The sequence below is a fragment of the Pituophis catenifer genome, unplaced genomic scaffold (assembly GCF_029215685.1).
Source record: "Pituophis catenifer annectens isolate HBS135680 unplaced genomic scaffold, rPitCat1.0.hap2 SCAF_5, whole genome shotgun sequence".
NCBI classification, from domain to species: Eukaryota; Metazoa; Chordata; class Lepidosauria; order Squamata; family Colubridae; genus Pituophis; species Pituophis catenifer.
Genome location: NW_027256885.1, coordinates 38,736,604 through 38,763,426, shown reverse-complemented (window position 1 = coordinate 38,763,426; position 26,823 = coordinate 38,736,604).

The window sequence follows — 26,823 nt, the reverse complement described above, 5'->3', positions numbered from 1 at the left end:
TGTACAAGGAATTGTTGGATGGTGGGGGTAATCTTAGATCTAGACTGGACCTACAATTACGGGGAATTAATTTGGACTGGTGGGCATACGTACAAGTTCAAGCAAGGTACCAAAAAGATAAAGTTAATGGGGGGATCTTTATTTCACCACAAGAGTTCGATAAGGCCCTCCTGGAAGGTGATAAGAAATGTATCACTAAGGTATATAATCTCCTCCTGTCCCGATTTGTAGCTGATGAAGTCATTAAAGACTCGATGATAGCCTGGGGGAGGAATTTCGGATATACATTAGATCTGGAAAAATGGCAACAAATATGGAATAGAAATGCAAAAATGACGATGGCAGTGTCTTTCAAAGAAAATACATTTAAAATGTTATATAGATGGCATATACCACCAGCAAGAATTGCAAAGATGTTCCCTGGAACTTCAGCAGAATGTTGGAAATGTGGGGCAGCCAGGGATACATTTTACCACCAATGGTGGACATGTTTACAAGCCCAAAGCTATTGGAGTAAGATAAAGGATTGGCTCATGGAGATTACAGGAATTAGCTTTCAACTGAGACCAGAGGTCTACTTATTAGGAATAAATCCTGGGGGTATAAGGAAAATAGACTGGTACCTTTTTATACATATTACCACTGCGGCTAGAATTGCATATGTGCAATTTTGGAAAGGGAAAGAAGTACCATCAGACCAGATGATTATTAAAAAAATTTTGTGGTGTGCAGAATGTGATAGATTAACATATACTCTTAAAGATAGACAAGAATCAACTTTCAATCAAAGCTGGGATAAATGGTACAAATGGATAGAAGTAAAAATGCCATGAGGTAGATGTTAGGAAAGCATATAGCATAGATTTGTTGATACTAAGCTAAATATATATAAGGTAATACTAGATGTAAGAAGATTAACAAGTGTAAAAGGCAATGTGGAAAATTTAATTGAAGATGTAGTATGATGGTATGTAATGTTACTTAGGAACTGTATGTATATGGGGGCTGAATAAACCCCAGTTGTATATATGTTATTTTGTTTTGAAAAAAAAAAAAGGAATAGAGAGTAGCTTGAAGTATGCAGATTCAGTAGGAAGAATATTGATGATAGAGGTAAAATCTAAATATAAAAATATTTTACTGGTGGTCATATATGCGCCGAATAGTGGACAAACAGAATTTTACAAAAAAGTACATGAAAAAATAATAGAAGAAAAAATGGAGAATATATGTTTGATTGGCGATTTCAACGCAATTGTAGATGTAAAAAAGGATTATAGAAGTGATCAGAGCAATAAAAAAAAGAAAAATGTACTGCCTAGAACTTTTATGGATCTATGGATTTATGAATCTATGGATTTATGGAAGAACTAAACTTAGTGGATAGTTGGAGATTCTATAACCCTGAGGTAAAGAATTTCACATATTATTCAAATCCTCATAAGTCCTGGTCTAGAATAGACATGGCATGGATAACCAAAATACTTATACAAGAAGTAGAAACAGTAGAAATAAGGTCAAACAATTGGGCTGATCATAACCCCGTAATGTTGATATGGAAAGGACAACAAAAGAAAAAGAGTAGATGGATGATGAGTCCACAGATACTGAAGGAAAAGGAATATATAGAACAAATGGAAAGGGAATTAAAGTTGTTTTTCAGAGATAATACAAAATATTACACCTCTCTTCAGAATTTATGGGACACAACAAAAGCTTATGTGAGAGGATTAACAATAGTTTATAATGCAAAATGAAAAAAGGAAAGGGAAAAAGAATATAATAATGTGCAAGAAGAGATTAAAAATTGGGAAGGAAAACTACAAGATAATCCCGGGGATGAGCAAATTAGAGGCAAATGGATAGCAGCTAAACATAAATTTATTTATTATTTATTTATTTTATTTATTTATTTATTCAAATTTCTATACCGCCCTTCTCCTTTCGGACTCAGGGCGGTGAACAGCCAAGATAAAAACATCTATACAAAACATCACAGTTAAAAAATAAAGTTAAAATAATTTATAAATTTGGCCCATAATTTAAAACTTGTCAATTAAAATCAATATTAAAATTTTAAAACTAACCCTAAAATCAAGACAGACCGGCTAACTGGAAAAAATGAGTTTTTAGGGCCCGACGAAAAATCCGAAGGTCGGAGATCACTCGTATCTCTGGGGGTAGATTGTTCCATAGGGTAGGTGCCACCACAGAGAAGGCTCTCCTCCTGGGGGTCGTCAGCCGGCATTGTCTGGCCGACGGCACCCTGAGGAGGCCCTCTCTGTGGGAGCGAACCGGCCGGTGGGAGGCTATTGGTGGCAGAAGGCGGTCCCGTAAGTACCCTGGCCCTAAGCCATGGAGCGCTTTAAAGGTGATCACCAACACCTTGAAGCGCACCCGGAAGTCCACCGGAAGCCAATGCAGCTCGCGCAGAAGAGGAGTCACATGGGAGCGCCCCGTCGCTCCCATAATCCCCCGCGCAGCCGCATTCTGCACCAGTTGGAGCCTCCGGGTGTACCCCAAGGGGAGCCCCATGTAGAGAGCGTTACAATAGTCCAGACGAGTCTCTCTCCGGAGACTCAGGGCGGCTTACAATGTGTTAAGCAATAGCCTTCATACTTTTGTATATTTATACAAAGTCAGCTTATTGCCCCCACAATATGGGTCCTCATTTCACCTACCTTTGAAAGGATGGAAGGCTGAGTCAACCTTGAGCCTGGTGAGATTTGAACTTGCAGCAATTGCAAGCAGCAGATGTTAAATACAGTGCTTTAGTCCACTGTACTACAGGCTCTTTTTGAATTTGAATAAAATAACTACAAAATTTGTGTGGGAAGGGAAAAAACCAAGAATCAAATTAAGTATTTTGCAGGACGATAGAGCCAGAGGTGGATTTGGACTGCCAGCATGGGAAACATACTATAAAGCAACAAGTCTGACATGGATTAGAGAATGGGTGAATTTGGAAAATCAAAGACTACTAAATTTAGAAGGACATGATTTGTTGATGTGGTGGCACGCCTTCTTATGAAACACCAGGGACAAAACGTATAAATATTTTAGTAATTACATACTAAGAGACTCATTAATTTGTACATGGCGAGAAATCAAAAACAAACATTATATGAAAGTTCCTGGATGGTTATTTATTTTATTTATTTATTTTTAGTTATCCACAATGGAGGCGATAATACACCCCAACACGCTAGCACTCCAAAAAATGGTAAGATACAATGAAATATTGGACTCCCAGGGAATACTAAAAACACAAGAAGAACTTAGAGAACAACGAATACAAATAGACTGGTGGCCCTACTTACAGATAAAAACAAGATACAAAAAGGATCAAGAGGAAGGAGGAATTGAATTAAAACTGAACCAATTAGATCAGCGGTTCTCAACCTGGGGGTCGCGACCCCTTTGGGGGTCGAATGGCCATTTCACAGGGGTCGCCAAAGCCCTCTCCCCCTCCCATGCCTTCACTCACCCTCACTCTCTGCTCTGTTGGATCGCCGGCCGTTTGCTTACCCCGCCCACTCCCAATCTATTGCTGCCTCCTGAGTCCCAGCTGATGGCTAGAGGAAAAAAAACTGTTTAAATTCTTGCCGCGGGGCTTCAAAGGGCCGCCCTATAGCCAGTGGTGAGATTCTGCATTTGTTAAATTGCTGGCTTGCCCCGCCCCTCCGCACCACTATTTATTGCCAATAAATAGTGGTGGGCAAGGGGCGGGCGAGCCAGCAATTTAACAAATGGTTCGGTGTTTTTTTGTAATTTTATTGGCCCGCGGAGCTTCAGCATAGGCTAATTAGCCCTTGATTAGATCGGCTCCCGACTCTCAGCTGATTTGCTCTCAGCTGTTTTGCGGAGGGCTCTGCTGCTTGTTTGCAAAGAGTGCTGGAGCAATTTTTTTTCCCCCTAGCTATGCTGAAAAACAAAACTGAAAGTAAAGCAGGCTGTTGCTGCAACGTTGGAAAATTAGGCAGGCAGATTTCTTTTCTTTTTCCTCACCAAAAAAGGTAGGTGCAAACAATGGGAAATTTAGGGCAAAAGAGGAGGTTCAAGATTTTAAAACACAAAAGAAAAAAAGCTCTATTTAACTAGGGAATTGTAATAATTGAGATACTATTAATTGTATATTGTGTTGAAAGCAGAAATGGTTAAGTTGTGGTTTGGAGGAATATATGGGAGAAATTATTTGGTTTATTATTATTGGTAAATATAATTAATTGATTTGTAAGAAATTGGATTGCATGGAAATAATTGGAATATTCATGTTCATATTGATTAATATACAAAAAAGGTAGTTATATAACTAATTGATTTATATTAAAATGTTGAATTTATATTAAACAACTGTAATATTACATAATTAACCAATGTGAGGATGGATATAAAAATAGATGACAATGGGAAGGGGTATAATATAGAACAGAAGGGAAAAATTGAATTTGATTAAGATTAGAGATGAGGATGAAGGGTAATATTGGTTTTTTACAAAAATAGATGAGGAATAAATATGGCAAAAAGGAAATATAGAAATTGTAAATTTAATTGAAATGACTAAACACTGTTTAAATTTGTGAACCGGCCAAATACTCTGTTCAAAGTGTTGGAAGAAATCTCCTTCTAGGTTCTGCTCCAAGTGGGGAAAAAGACACTGGAAACATGGAGACTGCTTGGAAAGATGGTTTAATGGTGGACAGGATCACATGGCTTGAGTTCCTGAACAGAAAAGGGCAGATACAGTAAATCCTCGGGTTTTTATGCTCTCTCTGGCTCTGCATTTCTTGGGGCCCCGAAAGAGTATCCTGATTGGTTGTCAGACTCCCAGGGAGTGGGGGGTCTTAGCTAGCCTTGCTGGCTGATGGTCACATGTGCTTCCCAGGTCACGTGTGGTGAGTTTCTGCTGCTATTGTGTAGAGGGCTAATCCTATCTTTATTGGATCTTGGGCAATTCCTACTATGGCTCTGCCTGAAGGAGGTAGATCTTTGTTATGTAGAATAGACTGGCCCAGGCCTTAATGGCCCACTGACAAAGGGTGGGGGCAGGAAGATGGGAGCTGCTTCAAAACATGCTTATCCCAGGGAAATATAATATTCTGCCTTTTTCATATTTCCTAAAATATTTCACTCTTCCAGGAAAGGGGTGGGTGCTAACTTCCTACAAAAGAAAATACATTGTATGTTTGTATGTGTGTTTCTAATTATTGCTATTTATTCATATTTGTTCTCTTTTATTCTTTAAAGTTTAACAATTCATTCTTTATCTTAATATCTTTATATTTGTTTGGGGTTGGCTTTCTTCCCTTTCATCTTTTTTATTGTACAGCAATCTTTCTCCTCAAACCTACCACCTCTCTCTTTTCTTTCCTTCTTACTTTCTCTTCCTCCCTCTCTTACCCTCACTCCTACTCTAATTTCCCTTCCCTTCCTTCATCCCTCTCTATTGCTGTATCCTTTTATGCATATGGACTACTCAGAGGGCTGAAAAAGTTATTTCTGACCAGTCCTCGAACTTACGACTGTCCTCACATTTTACATTTTTGCCCTATCTTGTCACCATGGTGAAGAGAAGCAGTTGTGAAATGAGTGACACGGTTGTTAAGAATGGTACAATGGGCATAAATGATGACCAGTCATAAATGTGAAGACCGGTCAAAAGTGCGAGGACCTGTCAGAAATCACTTTTTTCAGCCCTCTGGGTAGTCCCTATACACATAGCCATGGCCACCTGGTCACATGACCAGCTAGCCATGCCCACCCAGTCACATGACCTCCAAGCCACGCCCACAAAATAAGCCACGCCCACAGAACCAGTAGTAAAAAAATTTAGAACCCACCCCTGGTTGGGGGTCACCACAACATGAGGAACTGTATTAAAGGGTCGCGGCATTAGGAAGGTTGAGAACCACTGGATTAGATAAACTTTTAGAAGCCAAGGAAGAAAAATTAATTTCAAAAATTTATAAATACTTATTGGAATTCAACTTAGCAGAGGAATTAGTAAAAGGACAAATGATAGCATGGGCAAGAAATATTGGACATAACATATAATTGGAGGACTGGGAAAAAGTGTGGGAAAATAATTATATCATGACAAAATCAGTGGTTTATAAACAGAATCAGTATAAAATGTGGTATAGATGGTATCTGGCCCCTTCGAGATTAGCAAACATGTATCCAAATTTAAGTCCAATTTGCTGGAAATGCAAACAGGCACAGGGCACTTTCTTCCACATCTGGTGGCTTTGCCCAAAAATTAGGAAATACTGGGGAAAAATAAGAATTTGGCTAACAGAAATAACAGCAGAGGAAATAGAGCTTAAACCAGAAATTTTTCTATTAGGCATGATCAAAGAAAACCATAGGAAAGAAACAAAATATTTAATATTACATATAATCACGGCAGCCAGACTGGCACTAGCTCAATATTGGAAAACGGATCAATTGCCAACAGATCAACTAATAATCCAAAAAATTTACAATTGTGCGGAAATGGATAAATTAACATATGAGTTAAAAGATAAGGTAGACTCAAAATATTACACAGCGTGGAATAGATGGTACGATTGGCTAATTCAAAGAAATCAGAGAAAATGTAAAATTCTGTAAAACAATAAAATTAACAAGCCAAGGTGGCGCAGTGGTTAGAGTGCAGTACTGCAGCTACTTCAGCTGACTGCTAGTTCAGCAGATCAGCGGATCAAATCTCACCGGCTCAAGGTTGACACAGCCTTCCATCCTTCTGAGGTGGGTAAAATGAGGACCCAGATTGTTGGGGGCAATATGCTATTTAGTATACTGTCTTTGGTGTAAACCGCCCAGAGTCCTCAGAGATTGGGCGGCATAGAAATATGACTAATAAATAAATAAACAAACAAACAGGCACCCTCAATAAGATAAAGGATGTGATAAAGTGACAAAGTCACTTTCTTCATTTTTTTTATTTTTTTTATTTTTTTTTCTTTCTGTTTTTTGTTTTGAGTAAGTAATGTTGTTTGGATTAATATAAATGTGTTTTGTGTGTACTTGATATGGTATTTTATCTTTTTATGTTTAATAAAGTTTGTTTTTTTAAAAAAAAATAAATTAACATTCCAAAAAATTTTAATTTCAACATACCCATTTTTTTCTAACTATTAAATTCAAAATTTATACTCTTTATTTCTATTATTGAACCTATCTTATTCATTTTATCTTAACTATCACTCTCAACATACATTCCCTCACTTTAATTATCCCACCTCATTTTATATTTTCCTAAAAAAAAAAAGAAACCCCAACATTATTGTCTTTATCTTTGTTGTTAAACCAATCATTTTTATTTCTTGGCTATTAAACACAGCATAGCCATTTATTTTGGCTGTTGAACATAGCATATCCTTTTTTATTTTTTGGCTGTTGCACAGCATGCCCTTTGTTTGGCTGTTAAACACAGCATATTATTTTTTTGTTTTTTGGCCGTTACATGGCATATTCAGTTTGGTTTGGCTGTTACACAGCATTTGTCTCTTTAAAGTTGTAGTTTTAAAAAGTTTTTCCAAAGCCCCTTTGTTGCATACAGTAGCCGCTGTTTTAGGCTAGGGGTCTTCTAATTATTAGTGATGTTCCAAACGTTGTTGCAAGCCTGGGCTGTTGTCACTCACCCAGCTTCAAAGAGCTCTGTTTTTCTCCGCTTTCCTCCAGCACTTTTCTTGCCTGGTTGTCACAGCTTCGTGGCAGCCGCCATGGCTGCCGCCCCCCGCCGCCGACTCACAGAGGGTTCCTCTTGCCTGTTCCTCTTGGTCATCCGAGGTGCCCCTCTTCTTCCCCCATCCCTGCAAGATGGGTTCGGTCCAAAGACCCATCGGTGGCGGTTCGGCAGCCGGGGTTTTCGCGGGACTCATCAGAGCCCGCTATTTCCCCGACTGTCTCGCCACGACACCAATCCGGAAGTCCAATTTTCATAAGGCATCTTGATTCCTTCAGTTTTCACTATTTTTTCCCCGTTTGATGGTGAGTGTGGCACATTTTGTCCAGTCCAAACTCCATTGCAATATCTTGGCTGTATATACGGACAGTGTTGAGCAGTGATTCTATTTCAGATGGTGTTTTTCCATACAGCTTCAGATCATCCATGTAAAGGAGGTGGGATAGTCTGGCAGATGTTTTTTGATGTTTGATAGCCATGGCTTGAGTTATTCAGTATTGTTGACAGAGAAATCAGTGCAGTGACAAATAGTAGTGGTGATAGTAAAATAAATAATCTAATCTTTCATTTTGGTGGTCTGCTGTTTGGCTTTTTTTCTTCTTTGTTGATTTTGCATCCCAAATATTCAGTTATAACTGCAGCTGTGCTGTACATTAGTTGGTTTGTTTCTCACAGTGAGTTGGTGCTTATAGTTGATATTTCAGTATTTCCACAGCCTCCCAGACACTGTTTCTTGGCCCAGTCTTGCCGTTTCAATTTATGTGTTTTGTTCAGTGGTGGTCAGGTTTCAGCCTTCCTTACCTTCACCATGGCTCTGAGCATTGAATACCTTGTACTTCTGGGCACTCCAGGTAAGTTGCAGTTCTGAGGATAATGAGTTCCTGGTAGCTTCATGTTTGATTCATCTCAAATCTTTTGCAGTTAATGTGTGTCTTTTTTTCTCAACATGTTTCTTACAACCCTGTTGTCTATTTGCAACAAAATGTTTGATGGTTCTGTGATCACGTCCCAATATCTTAGCAATTTCAAGAGTAATGCATCATCCCTCTGAAAGACTTTTTACAATTTTTGACTTTTCAGAGTCACTTAAATCTCCTTTTTGGCCCATTTTTCCTGAGAAAAAGAAGCTGCCTAATAATTATGCACACCTTGATATAGGGTGTTGATCTCTTAAGGCCACACTCTCCCTCATTACACAAATACACATCACCTGATATGCTTATATCCATTAAGCATTCAAGTTTATACAGCTTGGAGGTGGAAAATATGCATAAAAATGATGATATGGTCAAAATACTCACTTGCCTAATAATTGTGCACACAGTGTAGTTAGAGGGTGTTATGTCCTTATAAGGACATCCGCCCGGATTGGCTGCCAGCCACCGGGCGGGAAAGTTTGAATCCCTGTCAGGGGCGGTGCGACTGCCGGAGCGAATATAAGGAGAGCTCCGGCAGCGCGGTTTCAGTCTTGTCTTGTCTGTTACTTGTAACTAATAAAGTTACTTAATGTATCGAGCTGGTCACGTCTTCATTTCCTGCGCCTGATCTAACACTGGCGACGAAGGACTAGAGAAGAGAACCTGAGCAAGACTCGTGGCACGATCGCCAACCGAGCTGAAGTCACTAAACCACAGCGACCTTCAGAATGGCAACCCCGCAAGCTCCGATTGCCGCGCTGAACCCATTCGACCCGGCACGAGAGAAATGGAGGTCGTACATGGTCCGATTCCGGCAATTCCTGCGAGGGAACGGCTACCAGAACCTCGACGACGAGCGGAAAAGAGCCCTCTTCCTGGCTCACTGCGGATCCGATGTCCTGGAGATGGCAATTGACCTCGTGGCGCCCAGGGACATTGAGGAGATGTCCTGGAATGACCTGCAGGAAGTCCTACAGGAGCACTACGCACCCACAGGCACCCTGATCGCCAACAGGTTCACCTTCCAACAGAGAAACCAGCGGGAAGGTGAATCCATCAAAGAATTCGTGGCAGCGCTCCGCCAAATCGCTGCCAACTGCGAATTCGACAACGTGGATAATGCCATCTGAGACTGCGTTGTTTTCGGAATGAGGGATGTGGGCCTGCAGAAGAAATTCCTGAGCCGAAAGAGGATCCCGCTCAAGGAAGTTCTCGACGAAGCCACAGCGGCCGAAACGTCCGAGAAAGCAGCAGCCGCAATGGTAAAGGCAACAGGGATCCACAAGATCCACAAGTCCGGCCTGAACTCATCAGATGACTCAACCACACCATCAGAGTCTGATGAGGAAATGGCCGTCCACAAGGTTTCCCGCCCCCCCAGGCGGGAAAACCCTCAACATGGCGACCGGGGAGAACGTTGCGGCAGTTGCAAAGGCGACCACCCCAGGGCAACCTGCAGATGGAGAGACGCAACCTGCCGCCGATGCCTGAAGAGGGGACACATCGCCGAGGCCTGCAGAGCAGCAGATCCAGCCCCGGAACCGCCCAGGCCAAGATTCCGCGAGAACCGCAGAGAAACCCAGAGGACATCCAAACGGTCCTCGAACCAGTCCCGGCGCGGAGAAGAAGAATATCCCCACAACAGAGCAGTGCACCAGACCACCATCGCCCACACGAGCGACGAAGGAACCACCAAGTTCCACGTGACACTGTTGGCAGAGGGGTCACCGTGCAAGATGGAAGTAGACTCCGGGTCCGCCTACTCCATCATGGACTGGCAGCATCTGCAGCAGCTGAAGCCATCTTGCAAGAAGACCCAGCTGAAACCCCCGAAGTCGAGGCTCGTGGACTTCAGTGGAAATCCCATTGGAGTCCTGGGCAGAACCACCATCCACATCCAATACAAGGACTTCCAAGGAGAGCTGCCCATCACAATCGTGGAGAACAGCCGACCGAACCTGTTAGGAGTGGAGTGGTTTAAGCCGCTGGGGCTTTCCATCGAAGGCATCCACCAAATTCAAAGGGATGAACTTGACAACCTCATCGAAGAGTTCAAAGAAGTCTTCGATGGTAAGATGGGGAAATTTGTGGGAAGGCCAATCTCCTTTAATCTGGACAAGGGAATCACCCCAATTAGACTTAAGCCCCGCCGGGTTCCGTTTGCCCTGCGGCCGAAAGTAGACGAACAGCTGGATAAGCTGATCGCCCAGGGCGTCCTGGAACCGATCGATCATGCCTCATGGGAGACCCCCATTGTGACCCCACTGAAGCATGATGGGTCTGTGCGCATCTGCGCCGACTACCGTTGTACCATCAACAAGGCGTTGGCACAGAGCACATACCCAGTCCCAGTAGTGCAACACCTGCTGCATTCCTTGGGATCTGGCTCAATTTTTGCGAAACTGGACCTGGCCCAGGCTTACCAGCAACTGCCAGTGGACGAAAAAACGGCGGAGGCACAAACAATTGTCACGCACAGGGGGGCATTCAAATGCAACCGCCTCCAATTTGGAGTCAGCGCTGCCCCCAGCATTTTCCAATCTATGATGGAACGCCTTCTCCAAGGCGTTCCAGGGGTGGTGCCTTACTTTGACGATGTGCTTATCTCCGGAGACTCATGAGCACAACTCCTTGAAAGGCTCAGGCTTGTGCTGCAGCGATTCAAGGCTAAGGGCTTGAGGGTCAGGCGTGATAAGTGCATCCTAGGAGTACAGGAAGTCGAGCTCCTGGGCTATCTCATAGATAGTACTGGCATCCACCCCACCAAATCAAAAGTGAAAGCAATCCATGAAGCTCCAAGCCCAAAAAACAAAACGGAACTTCAGGCATTCCTTGGGTTGCTTAACTTCTATGCCATCTTTCTTAAACAGAAAGCCACAGTTGCTGAGCCACTCCACCGCCTGCTGGGGAAAGTGGCTTCCTGGAAGTGGGGCCCAGAAGAGGAAGCGGCATTCCGAGCCATAAAAGGACTATTAACTTCCAAAAGCGTCCTCATCCAGTACAATGAGACGCTACCCATCAAGCTAACCTGCGACGCGTCGCCCTACGGGGTGGGGGCAGTCCTCAGCCACGAACTACCCAATGGCTCAGAAGCCCCCATAGCATACTTCTCGAAGACCATGTCCGGCGCAGAACGTAACTACAGCCAGCTGGACAAAGAAGCCCTGGCCATCGTAGCAGGAGTGAAACGCTTCCATGAATACCTCTATGGGAGACGTTTCACCATAGTCACCGATCACAAGCCACTCCTGGGGTTCCTCGCAGGCGACCAACCCACCCCGACCTTCATGTCCCCGCAGATGACGAGATGGGCCATCTTCCTAGCCGGCTACTCCTATAAGCTCGTGCACCAGCCAGGCACAGCCATAGGAAACGCCGATGCGCTGAGCAGATGCCCATTGAAGGATCCCGTAGAAGACCCAGCCCCCACGCTCCACCTATTCCACATAGATGACGACGCCAGCTGTCCAGTCTCATCCGCAGATGTGGCCGTCCACACCCAAAAGGACCCCACACTCCGCCAAGTGAAGTCCTGGATCCTCAGGGGGTGGCCATCGGAGAAGACGGAGGAGAGGTTCAGCCCGTTCGCCAGGAAGCAGAAGGAGCTGTCCACCATGAAGGGCTGTTTGCTATGGGGAGACAGGGTGCTGATCCCAAGCACTCTGCAATGGCGGACGCTAGAGACTTTACATAAAGGGCATCCGGGCATCGTCCGCATGAAGGCCCTGGCACGGAGTTACGTCTGGTGGCCCTCACTGGACAGAGACATTGAGGATTGGGTCTCCAGATGTGACCCGTGCCAAGAAGTATGCCCAGCGCTGCCACAAACCGAGACAGCGAAGTGGGAGACCCCCAGCAACCCCTGGTCGTGGATCCACATCGACTTCGCGGGTCCGATGCAAGGGCGACACCTCCTCATCATGGTAGATGCCTTCTCTAAGTGGCTCGAGGTGGTACCCATGGCATCTACCACAACGGAAGCAACGATCTGAGCCCTGCGCCGCCTTTTCGCCACACATGGACTACCGGATGTGCTGGTCTCCGACAACGGGTCCCAACTCACATCCCTGGCCATGGAATCATTCCTGGCAGGACTGGGCATCCGCCATGCCCTGTCTGCCCCGTACAGGCCGGCTGGGAACGGACAAGCGGAACGGATGGTGAGACTCACCAAGGAGGCACTCACCAAGATGGGCACGGGAGACTGGCAGGAACGGATAGACAACTTCCTCCTCACCCAGCACATCACGCCGCATGCCACCACCCACAAGAGCCCGGCCGAACTGCTGATGGGCAGAAGGTTGAGGTCACCCTTGGACCGGCTGCACCCCCAATACAGCCCAGAAGTGACCGCAACCGCCAGCCGCCCGCTTCGCGCCTTCAGCAAGGGAGATTCAGTTTTCGCGCTGAATTTCAACGGCTCTCCTAAGTGGCTGAAGGGGAAGATAGACAGCACAACCGGCCCGAAGTCCTACACCGTGGAGCTGGAAGATGGACAGGTCTGTAGATGTCACATCAACCAGCTCCGGAAAAGGTGGGGGGGAGCGCACGAAAACCAGCCTGACGAGGGAGGCCTACAACACCCAGACGAGGTAGGCCTACAACACCCCGACGAGGTAGGCCTACAACACCCCGACGAGGTAGGCCTACAACACCCCGATGAGGTAGGCCTACAACACCCCGACGAGGTAGTCTTACCACACCCCGGCGAGGCAGACCACCGCCATCCCAGCAAGGCCGGCCAAGCACACTACCAGGCACTGTCACGTCGACAGTCCAGCGAGGTAGACCGGGGCCAGCCGCATGGGGGATGGCAACACCAACCCAGCGAGGTGGGCACCCGGCACGACAGGGCAAGGGACTACCAACCCAGCCCCCGAGTAGACCGGGACCTGCCCAGAGGGGAAGCATCGCACCCCGCCAGTGAAGGCAGCCGACGCCAGCCCGGCCAGGGAGACCTCCGTTCCAGGCGAGTAGACCGGGACCTAGCCAAGACGGGCACCCCACTACCCATGGGTGAGGGTGGCATACGACTCCCCAGCGAGGGGGACCCCCACCCAGCACAGAAGACAGCCCGGCAACAACAACCCGACCCAGACGACCCCAGTCACCAACCGGCGGTAGACCAGGGACTAGGGCGAAGGGAAAGCCAACAACAACCCGGCCAGGGAGACCTGCACCACCCCGGCAGGGGAGACCTCCGCCGATCCGCAGAGGTAGCCGCTCAACAACAGCCCGGCCAGGTCGACCGCCGCCGACCCGACGGGGTAGGCCAATGCCAGCCCAACCAAGGGGACCTGCGCCACCCCTGCAAGGTCGGACAACGCGACACGAGACAACACCACCCACAGCTGGCAGACCAGACCCGAGGGCACCGATCCGGACCACCCACCAGACGACAACCAGCCGAACCGCAGCCGAACCACAGTACCCGGGAGACCGGGGAGGAGCAAGTGACAGCCTGGGACTTACCGAGACTCAGACGCTCTTCCCGGGTCGGAACCGAGCAGCCACAACGAGACGACAGATCCACAGGCCAGGAGGAAGACCACCAGAACCAGCCATCCAAGGTCTGCGGTCCGGCCGGAGGCGCTGAGGGTGATCCCGCACACTCGCCAGCCGAACCGAACCCGGTTCCGGGGAGGGAACCAGGAGACACAGAAGCCCCGTCCATCCAGGTCGGGGACGAGGAAGAAGTGAGACTGCGCAGGTCAACTAGGGTGCCGAGGCGTCCTACGTACCTGCGTGATTACGTGACTTTTATTGATGAAGATTGACAGTTCCCGGACTAAGAGGGGAGGAGTGTTATGTCCTTATAAGGACATCCGCCCGGATTGGCTGCCAGCCACCGGGCGGGAAAGTTTGAATCCCTGTCAGGGGCGGTGCGACTGCCGGAGCGAATATAAGGAGAGCTCCGGCAGCGCGGTTTCAGTCTTGTCTTGTCTGTTACTTGTAACTAATAAAGTTACTTAATGTATCGAGCTGGTCACGTCTTCATTTCCTGCTCCTGATCTAACAGAGGGCTTTGTTCTTTCTGAGGCAGAGGAGAGGGTGCCTGGTTTCCAAATGAAAACAATTGTGTCTCTCCTGGATTCCTCTACTGCTAACGCCCCCTGGTTTGTCTCTACACTCTGAGTTACTTCTGGCAAGGCTTTGATTTCTTTGCCCTGGGTAGAGCTTTGCAGTTCTTCCAATTCTGCTTGTGTGAATTCTTTATTTCGTATTATAAATTGATGTTGATCTGCTAGCCTCTGTTCTGATATTTCTGATTCTGGATGTTGTTCTTTCCAGAACTGGTGCATTTGTTTCAAATATCCTCTTCTTGTTGGACTTGATCTATAATAACAGATCATTATTTCTGTGTTTTCAATCACTGTATATTTCCAGTGGATAAATACCTTTTCTTTCAGTAGTTCTGAAGCTGCTGCCCATGGTTGCTCAGCCAACAGTTCTGAGTCCTGTAGCCCGTTTTTCACCAGATATCCAGGAACTCCAACATCTAGCATGGACCTTGTTAACCTGGGTGATGTCCAAGCCAGTATGGCTTTCTGAAATTTACATCTCACCGTATTTTTTATGGGAGAGACACTCTTTGTCTGACTCCTCTGATGAAACCTGTCCAGTATGGTTGAACCTCTGTCATAGCTCTCATCTTCCTCAGAGTACACAAGCCCCACAACCACATCAAGGTAGTACCTCACTGGGGGATGATGATGATGATGATTTAATCTTCAATTCAATTCACAGTCTAGGTAAAAACTTAACAGTTCAAGTCCTAATCAAGGACCTAAGAGCCATTAAGGTAACATTTGAGTATATAGGCAGTTCCTAGTAGGGTGGCTAATTAATAACTGGATTTCTTTTGAAGCCTGGTGTGAGGCTCATGATTTAATTAGGGCATTGGTCGGAACCCTGACAGTTACTACCTCTGACACAGCCCTAGAGGAGGACTTAATATTAGTAATAATTTACAAAATTGATATACCACCCAATTCTCAATGACCCTGGGTGGCTTGCAACAATAAAAAAATTTACAATTAACTCAATCACAGGTAAAAGATTAAGATAGAAGATGACAAACTCAGTGATATGAGGGGGCTCACTCTCTCTCATCAAAGACCTGGGTAAAGAGCCAGATGTTTTTGGCTCTTCTGAACAACAGCCATCCAGCTCTTGGAGGGTACCTAGTTCAGGTTGGCAGATGCTGCTAAAGAGAAGGTGAAGAAGGTGCTGCCTCCTGCAGCACTCTGCCGGCCAAAACGGGTTGTGGGGGCCCGCATGAGGGCCACCCGTGGCCCGTATTGGCTGGCAGAGGCACCACGGGCCAGTCCTTTGATATTTCCAGGCCGGCCCAGCAGGCCAGATCTAAGCACCCTTAGTTTGACACCCCTGTTCTACAGGATCTTGACCTGTTCATTTTCAAGAACTTTGTCAGCTACTTTCCCAGTAATTTTTGCTGCATTCGAATCCAAACTTCTGGCAAAGCTTCCAATGTATGATATTGGCAACTCAATCATGACGTTATAGATAATCAGTCTGTGAGATTTTGCTGCAGCCACTGATAAGGTGATATACTGTTTCTTTTTTTCTTTTTGAAAAAACTTTATTGAGTTTATAAAAAAAAACAAATATATTAACATTTCCATTAATATCAGATGTGCAGTGGTTTAACTATATAAAAAATATATTTCTGGTGACATTTCAAATTAGTTTTTGGTTTTATTTAACACACCTTTTTCTCTTTCTTTCATTTTATCATACATCCATTCATACCACCTTCCCCACACAGTATAATATTCTGAATTCTCATCACCATTTATTTCATGAGTTAATTTAGTCATCTCTGCGCACTCCAGTATTTTCCTAATTATAAGCTCTTCTGGTGGCTGGATTTTCTCTTTCCAATATTGTGTATAAGCCAGTCTGGCGGCTGTAATTATATGTATCATTAAATGAATCCTTTCCTTTCCATATGGCTTCTTTACTATTCCCAGGAGAAATATTTCCGGTGTTAATTCAATATCTTCCCCAATTATTTCTTGTAACCATCTCCTGATCTTACTCCAATATCCTTTCGCTTCCGGGCACGTCCACCACATGTGAAAGAAGGTGCCTTGACCATAGCCACATTTCCAAGAGTTGGGTTGTATATTGGGATATATCTTTGCTAGCCTAGCCGGGGCTAGATACCATCTATGGAGCATCTTGTAATGATTTTCCTTGTATGTCGTAGCTCTGGTCAATTTAAGGTTCTTATTCCATGCCTCCTCCCATTTGTTAAAATTTATATTATGTCCAATATTTTTCTCCCATGCACACATTTGATTCTTTGTTATATCCTCAGCCCTGTCTTCATCTAATAAATAATGATATAATTTAGCCAGAATCTTTTTGCCTGTTCCCATCAGAACTTTGTCCAACCCATTGAGTCCAAATTCTAAACCATATTGTTCTTTGTCTTTCTGGTATCTAGATTTGATTTGTAAGTAGGTCCACCAATCTAAAATTATTCCTTGCTCTCTCAAGGTATCATTTGATTTGAGGTTTCCTCCTTCATCTAAAATGTCTTTATACCTACTCATTTTTTCCATTCCCCATCTATTGGGATAGATCAGGGCCTCCATCGTGGAGAGCCATCTTGGGACTTTTTTATAGTATCTCTGTCTGATCGGGGTCCATGTTTGTATCAATTAGTCTCTGATTTTATGTCTATAAAAATATGTTTTCTTTTTCTTCTCTATGTCCCATAAGTATGCATGCCACCCTTTTTGTAGGTCGTGGCCTTCTAGGGTTAAGATCCTCTTATTTTCCAGGGTGGCCCAGTCCCTTATCCAAACTAGCTTAGCTGCCCTATAGTATGTTTCCCAATCGGGAAGCCCAAATCCTCCTATATCTCTTTTGTCCCTTAAAATGTTGATGGAAAACCTTGGCTTCTTCCCCTCCCATATAAATTCTCTGATGATTTTATCTAATTCTGAGAAAAAATTTTTATCTAAGTTCACCGGTATATTTTGAAATAAGAATAATACTTTGGGGAGGATGTTCATCTTAATCGCGGCTATCTTACCCAAAAGTGACAATTTTATTTTCTTCCATCTATCAAGATCTTGTTTCATTTTCCTAATTAAGGGGTTATAGTTATCCTCTTTTAGGGTCGAACACCTTTTAGTAATCCAAATTCCTAGATATTTAATTTTTTTAACAACCTGTAGTCCTAACAATTCTTCTATCTCTTTTTTCTGACCCTCGGTTACGTTCTTGATCAGTACTTTGGTTTTGGTTTTGTTCAATGTGAAGCCTGCCACCTCTCCATATTTACCCAATTCCTCTAGCACTTTTTGTCCCGATTCTATAGGGTCTTCTAGAATTAGAGCTACATCGTCTGCAAATGCTTGCATCTTGTAGATCTCCTTCCTAATCTTTAGACCTTTTATTTCCTCGTTATTTCTAATTTTCCATAGCAAGACTTCTAGGGCCAAAATAAACAATAGTGGTGACAGGGGACAACCTTGCCTTACCCTCTTGCTAATCTGGAATGTTTTTGTCCTGTCTCCATTTACTAAGATGCTCGCCTTTTGATTATCATAAATAGATTTTATCATCTTTTCAAAATTTGTTCTGAATCTCATTACCTCAATTTGTTTAATCATAAATTTCCAATTTAGGTTATCGAATGCTTTTTGGGCATCAACAAAAACTAAAGCCATCTGTTTTTCAGGGTGTTCTTCATAGTACTCTAGAATGTCTAACACGGTTCTCAAATTATCTCTAATTTGCCTCCCCGGGAGGAATCCATTTTGATCCTTGTGTATCCAAATGTTTAATATTTTTTTGATTCTTTCCGCCATTATGCCCATAAATAGCTTATAGTCAGTATTTAGGAGGGAAATTGGTCTATAGTTCTGAATTTGTTTTAGGTCGGCACCTTCTTTCGGCACTAGTGTAACATGTGCTTCCTTCCACGACTCTGGGATTTTAGAACCTATCAATACATCGTTGAAAATTTCCACTAATTTTGGTTGCAATATTTCTTCTAGTTTTTTATATATTTCCCCTGGGAATCCATCAGGGACTGGGGCTTTATTATTTTTAAGTTTAGAGAGAGCTGTTTTTAGTTCTTCAGTTGTAATCTTTCTATTAAGCATTTCTCTCTCTTCCTCTGTTATTTGCGGGAGCTCTGCATTTATCAGATATTGCTCTATTTTGCCTTCTGGGACCTCCTTTTCTTTATATAGAGTCTCATAGAATTCCCTAGCTCTTTCAAGTTTGTCCTCTTCTTTGGTCAATAGCTTGCCCTTGGAATCTTCTAGTGTATGAATTGTCCCCTTTTCATTTTCCTTTTTTAATTTATAGGCCAACCACCTGCCCGATTTGTTGGCATTCTCAAAGTGATATTGTTTCGTTCTTTTCATTTTTTGCGCTAGTTCCTCTTGATCAATGATGTTCAATTTGTGTCTCCACATCATCCAGCTTTCTTTAGCTGTTTCATCTCCCGGGTTGTCTTGAAGCTTTCTTTCTGCTTCTCCTAAGTGATTTAAATAGTCTTCCAGGGTCCTCCTTTTTTCCTTATTTTTGTATGCACTATATGAAATCACAACTCCTCTCAAGTAGGCCTTCAGTGTGTCCCAGACTATTGAACGTGGCATTCCTTGATTTTCATTTTCCTTGAAAAAGGACTTAACTTCTTCTTTAAGTTTTTGTATACATTCTTTATCACTCAGTAATTTGGCATTAAACCTCCATCTCTGTTGATTCTTTCTCTTTACACTCTTCCACCTTATTTCTAAAGGGTTGTGGTCTGCCCAGGCGTTCAGGTTGATTTCTGCCATTCCAATTTCTAATCCAAGTTTCCTATTAACCCATGCCATGTCTATTCTTGACCACGACTTTTGTGCATTTGAATAGAATGTGTATTGTCTATCATTTGGGTGCAGGGTTCGCCATATATCAATTAGGTTCAATTCATCAGCTAAATCAAAGAAAGCTCTCGGTAAATTTGCCCTTTTGGTTTTTTTTTGCTTTATTACTTTTGTAATCTTTGTCCAAATCCACAATACCATTAAAATCGCCTATTATACAGATTTCATTATATTCCATTTTTCCTAATTGTTCGTGAAGTTTTTTAAAATATTCTCCCTGTTTTTTATTTGGAACATATATACCCACTAACAGTATTTTGGAGTTCCCTCTCTTAATTTCAATCATAAGAGTTCTTCCCTTTGTATCGTTAAACTTTAGCTCTGCTTCAATTCCTTTCTTTACATAGATTACCACCCCTCTCTTCTTTTTCTCTGCCAGTGAAGTGAATGTTTGCCCATATTTTTTGTATTCTAAACATTTACCCTCTTCTTTTTTTATGTGCACCTCTTGTAGACATATTATATCCACTTTCTGTTTAACTAATTTTGTTAGTATTAGTTTCCTCTTTTTGTAATCATTTAAGCCATTGACGTTTACAGATATTAATTTCAGATCATTCATCCCTGTTTCCTTGCCTAGTTTTTAGTGTTTGTTTGTTCGTACGGCTCTTACTGGTCTTGTTTTTTTCCCTTTGGCGTCTTCTTCTGTCTTCTTCTCCTTTGCGGTTTCCTCCTTAGTATTCTGTTGATGTAGGGCCTCCTCCTCTACTGCTACTATCTCTATTTCCTCTTTGCTACTCTGTTCTTCCTCCGCACCTCTCAACTGATCAAGGAAGTCTTGTGCTGTACTCAGGCTTTCAATTTTTATTTTTCTCCCTTGCCAAGTAATTAACATCCCTTCTGGTAAGAGCCACCTGAATAGTATATTTCTTTTGTTTAGCTGTACAGCTAGAAATCTATAATCCTTTCTCACCTCCCTTACTCTTCTTGGTATCTGTTTTAGAATTATCACTTCTTTTCCTCTATATGTTATCGGTTCCTCCCTTGCCATGTTATATAGAATATCTTTTACTTTTTTTCTTGCAAACCGGACATGCACTTCCCTAGGGAGCCTGTTCCTTCTTGCATAATTTGTCTGGACTCTATATACGTCATCCAACTCTCTAATTATCTCTTGTTTATCTTGTTGGAGTACGTCTGCTATCAACTCAGCCATCTTCTCTCCCAGGTCTTCCTCTTTATCTTCAGCAATGTTTTGGAAACGCAGATAGAAGGAAGCCCTGTCCATCTCCAATTGGATTATCGAATCCTCTAACTCTCTATTTTGACTTGTCAGTGTTTGGTCCATGGTATCTAATTTCTTCTCGGTTTGTTCTATTCTTATTTCAGCTTTCTGAATTCATTGTTCGTTGTTAAATATTGAAGTTTGGATTTCATTCATCTTCTGGTCCAATGCATGTATATCTGTTTTTAATTCGACATGATTATTTAACATTTTTTCCTGCATTGCCATCATGGTTTCTTGAATCAGAGTCAATGATGCTTGCATGGTTTGCATTGTTGGTGTAGCTATAGATTTTTTCATTTTTGCCAGTCCTTCCATTGATTTCTGAGTAGCCAGAGAAGTCATTGTTATAGTGGGATTGGAGGGAATCTTTTTTTCCGGTTTTCACAATCATTGATGACATGCTTGTCATTTCTTTCAAAATTATTTTTTGTTCTCTAATTATTCTCTCGATATTTCTCCAAATTCTCATTCACCGGCTGCCGCCTCTATTTATTTAGTATTTGTCTATTTATTGTTTTATCTTCTAGTTCTTTAAATAAGAATAGATTCTATTTGACAATCAATATCAATTTGACAGTGTATATCTCTTTCCAGCAGTACCTTATACTTAATATATAATTGGTTTATAGTTAGCTAATTTAACAATTACTAGTTGATTGATTAATTGCTTAATTTATAAAAACATAGATTTGTTTACAAAAAAGATTAATTCAAATTCAAATTAATTAATTCAATCCTACTAATTTACAGTGATTGTTAAGCTTTTCCTAATAATTTAAATGCTATAAATAATATATAATACTACACAAAGTTTATAAACTAGAACTTGCTTTTCTATGTCTAGCTTAATTCCTAACAATCAATATATCAATTAATATAGATAAATACTATAAATTCTATAAATGCTATAAATGCTATAAATACTATAAATAGGAATAAATAAGAATAAATGCAATTATAAATAGGTGAATGAATCTGAAAAGTTTAAGATAATAACACTTTAAAAATATATACTATATATACCAAATCTAGAAAAATTAATTTGTAGGGAGATTAACAATTCTTATTAATATTTATATTTAGGCAATCAGGATATTGAAGAAAGGGTTGTCAAAGGGTTTCAAAATTATTTTTTTCCTTTTTTTTTTTCTCCTTTGGAATATAAACTGTTCTTTATTACTCAGCCTCTGTTCTTCTCCAGGCTTCTTTTTTCATCAAGTCCATTAATCAAAGTCAGCACTCTATCGTGTTTCTTGCTGCTAGACTGTCCCTGAGTCAGCCGTTTCAGTTATTCAATTGTTCCTCAGGCAAGTCTCAATAATGGCTGCACTTCCTGTTCCCTGTAATAAACCAGCTCAATCCACCTAGCTTCAGCCTCCAATAGATCTACTTCTGTGGACAACAAAAGAAAAGGAATATTTTCTCAGTTCTTATGTCTTCTCACCGATCTTCTCTTTGCGCACTCGCTTTCAGCACATCAGTTCTTTTCTTTTTTCCACGCCGGCTCATCGGGCTCACTCTCTGTTCAATCTGCTCTCTGCTTGTAATCGCCGCTCTTTTCCTCCGCGAGTCTTTTCCGCCCGACTCCACCGACCCCTCTTTCTGATGTCCACTTTCACGTAGGCAGGGAAGGAGCATGTTTATCGAACTTGGCACTGCAACATCCGATCTCCCTTGCTTCCAATCTGGTTGCTGGTTACCGCAGCTTCGTGTCGGCCATTAATTGGCTGACTCACGCGTGCTGGATTGACAGAGCCGCCCGGTCTTGCGATCAGCGTTTGCTCTCTGCTTTCACGCTCACCCGGCTCGCTCTCTCATCCGCGGGGCTCTCCAGGCTCCATGCCCCCGAAGGGATCCCCAAAACACGGTGACTAGTGGTATTGAGGAGCAGCAGTCACTCGCTCAACACCATATCACCGGAAGTCAGTGATATACTGTTTCATCTTTTTCATTGCATAAGCGACATTTGCTGTTGTTACTGACATGTTGAGTTTTTGCTTTCATGGAATTAGTCTGCAAGGCTTGTTCTTGGGCAACCAAAATGAAGCCTTCAGTTTCTTTCTTCAGCACCCCTGATCTCAACCAACTCCATGTTAACCTTGTGTCTGCCTTTCCTTCGATGTCCTTCAGGTATTGACTGTGCATAGGTTTCTTTTTCCAGTTAGAAACTCGATGCCCAGTTGTTTCCTTTCAATATACTGCTTTCAATCTTGTTGTTTTTAAGAGGTTTCCTTTGTTCACCTCCTTCAACAAAGGCTCTTCTGCTTTTTTTATGTAGTCATTTAAGCTGTGTTGTTGGAGTGACAAGGGAGGTGGTTTCTGTTACTTTGTGGGAATAGAGTCACTGGAAGCAGCTGAGGACTAATAGAAATACTGTTCTTTAGCAGTAGGGCTCACAAATTGTAGTAGTATAGTACTACACTGTGTGCACAATTATTAGGCAAGAGAGTATTTTGACCATATCATTGACGAAAGGAAAAAAGATGCTGGTTTTACTTGAAGAGGAGGAAGTTTTATTTCGAAGAGTCAAAGCCCATGGAAGGTAGACTACAAAATATGAAACTTTCTAGCAACAATATTTATAGTATTCTAAATAAGTTTTTTAATTGGTTTTCCTTGTTTATTTTTTAGCATTCTTATTCTAACCCGTAAAAAGAGCCGATTAAATCAAGCGATGATTGAATCTAAATTATAAGTGTTATAATTAAGTTTACATAGTGAAAATTAAGTTTTGTGTGTTCACTTATTTTTTTAATAATTTAAAACAAGTTAATTCTCATGTTTGCTTGTGAGTTTAAAGGATTTCCTTTCTTTTATCGCTTGTCGGCTTTTTCCCCTTTCCTGAGGCTACTGTCAGCTATTAGCAACTTTGTCTCACTGATCAGTAACTTTGTTAGAGCTTAGGTTAGTCAATATGTGATTTCTTACACAACATTTCTAATACAATTTATACAAATTTATAGATCTTTCCCACAGTGGTTACCTCTTGCAAATGGCCTGAGAGTGAATGGGTGGCCAGACTAACCATCATGTTTAACAGGGAAGGCTTTGAGGGCTTATAGTAGTCTTTCTGCAAGAGAAGGATCTATGACAACTCACAGTGGTCAGGTGGGTGTGGCTGGGTGGGCACGGCCATCTGACTGCAGCCAGGTGGGCATGGCCAGCTCAGCTTGGACAGAAACGGCTCAGAAATGAACAGGTTAACATTAAGAATAAAAGATAAAGAGGAATCGGTGTACTTCAAGACATGAGGACATTTTTATGATTGACTAGAAAAGGAATATGAATAAAAATAAATGAGAGAAAAGACAAAAAAAAATAGAAATCCAGATGACACCTGAGTAAATGAAAAAGGGGGAAGGAGGGGGAAAATGGAAAAAGAGGTACTATATAAATGTATGTTAAGGATGATATATGTCTAACCAGCAAAATAGAAAAGAAATTGAAAGGAAAATGTGGGTAAATATAAGATCGGGGTTGCTCGAATACCATCTTGACAAAATATTGAATTGAAAATGAACACAACAACAGAGAGGGAAGTGAGAGAGGAGTAGAGGGACAGGTAGGAAGGAGAGAGGAGAAGGGAGGAAAAGAGAGAGAGAGAGAGAAGAAAGGGAAAAGGAGAGGAAGAAAGGGAGGGGAAATAAGAGTAGGAGAGGGTTAGAAAGAGAAGAAGAGGAGAGGAGTGGGGGAAAGGAAGGGGAAGGAGAGAAGGGGAAGGAGAGGAGGAAAGAAGAAAGTGGAAAAGAATAGAAGAAGGGAGGGAAGGGTAAGAGGGGAGAAGGAGAGGAATGGTGGTTGTGGAAGAAGGGAGATATGGAATGGTAGAAGAGCAACTCCAAATATATTTTAAAGTTTTAGGATGAAGATGTTGTGAATCAGCCCCCAAACTTTGCAGGGAAACCTCTCTTCAGAAAGTGGGGCTGGAGAATGAAAAACTGAGTGTTTCTGCAAGTGGGGTGGGGAAATCCACCCTCCCCTTTCCTTTCCTTGCAAACATTGCTGCTTCCAATTTGCTGCTACATCTCCGGGTGATTTCTCCTGAAAGTTCCCAGGAGTGGCCAAGGATGGGTTGAATCGTCTGTTTCCTGTTGAGACCGAGCTGTCTGTTCTTTTAGCCATGCCCCCGTCCTCCTCCTTCCTGCCCCAGTTTTGGCTCGGTCTTAACCTGAACAAGATGTTTCAAAGCATTCCTGACCACTTCTGAACTTCAGGATTGTGAGATAAAACTTTTTTCTTCTAAATTGCCCTTTAAATTACATTTGGAGGCGGTGGCTGGCTTTTCTAACAGCGGCTGGCCACCGCATGCTTTGCGATCGGCTTTGAGATAAGGGCTGTGCAACTGCGGGCTCGCAGTTGCCAGCAGCCTATCGCCTGCAGCAGGAAACCGGCGGGATCATCGGATTTCCCTCCTTAAGGCCATCAGTGGCCTGAATTGAGGCTGGGAGGAGAGCAAGATCGCAGGAGCATGATCGGAGTCCCTACCTAACCTTTGCTAGGCACACTCGCCCCAGAGGCTTCATGGGCCGAATTGAAAGGATTGATTGCTATGGAGCCGGGGAGTCATTGTGGGCCCATTTTCCTCGCTGGAGTGAGAAGGAGTCCCTGCCTAGTTTCGGCTAGGCATACTCAGTGGCTGAGGCTTCAGGAAAAGCATGGAGTCCCTGCCCAGCGGCTGCTGAGCATACCCAGGAGCCATAGCCTCAGTCGAGGCCATTGGAGTCCCTGCCTAGTTTCCACTAGGCACATTCAGATTTGCCCCTCCTAGCCTGGTAGGCTTTAAGTCCCTGCCTAGTCTCGGCTAGGCATACTGATTGCAGCAGGCCTTTGGGCTGCAGGAGTTTTCAAGAAGTGTCTGCAACTGTTGCATTTTTTAAATTGCAAAAATGGCGGGAAGAGCTGCTGGGCATAGATCCAAGAAGCAATGCTCCAGCACTTCAGCTCTGGATACAAATGTTGCAACCCTTCAGGAGGCCACTCCCCAATCTGGGGCCCAGGGGAAGCAGAAGCATTCTAAAGCTTCTGAAAAAGATGCCAGCATGTTATGGAATGATGAGACCAAACAACATTCCTGGGTCAGCCAGAGACAGTTTTTATTGCGCAAGGTTCAGAGCCAGATTTGTACCTGAAACTTTGAACAAGGAAAGAGCTGTGATACCTCTGTTTTTATACATTTCTAAGACAAAGGATTCGGTGAGATCATACATTTTCCATATATGGTTAACATACACTTGTTATATGATAATTGACACACTTCCTAATTACTAAACCGTTAGTAAACCATTGTTTTTAGTTTATAAGATTATCTTAGCTTAGACAACCTTCCTTAAGTGCTTGTAGTTGCTAATGGGAAATTTACTGCTGTCCTTGGGTAAATTTATTGGATTAAGTAACTCTTTGTAACATATATGTCCTTGTCTATGACAGTGGGGGCCCCCTCAAATGTTTTCCATATGGCTGTCCTTCTGTGACATCTAGGTCTCATCAAAAGCTATATTACCACTTAATGGGGTTTAGCTGACTTTAATATAATCTCCAAGCAAGCACTTTTCTCTCTTATAATAATGTGAATAGAGAGGGTCCTTTAGAGATCATGTATCTGACTCTGTAGGATTCCTATTTTATCCACATTAAGCAGGAGACATAAAGCTCTGGAAAAACAGATTCACAGAGCAGAAAAAGGTGAGTCCCAGCAAGCCCCTAACAGGGCTGAAAGGGGAAATTCCTGCTCTGGTTCTGTTGAGAGGTTGCTGACTCATCAGCCTGTAATTGCCCAACCTTTGTCACCAGAGGGGGCAATTGAGCATTCCTTTAACTTGTTTCCTAATACTGATAACACCTTTGTGTGAGATTCTGTTTTCTGCCCAGCAGTGCCTGCTCCTGCATCACAGCCCTCCACCTCTGGAAAGGAGGTTTCAGTGACATTTACAACAACTGCAGTTGGCTTGAGGCAAGGTGAGGAGTGTGTTTCTGATTTACCTGCTGATCTTAAATTGCTCATTGCGCAAACAGTCTCTCAAGCAATTGAAGATAAATTGCGCAGTATCCCTAGGCCTGCAGCCCCTCCAG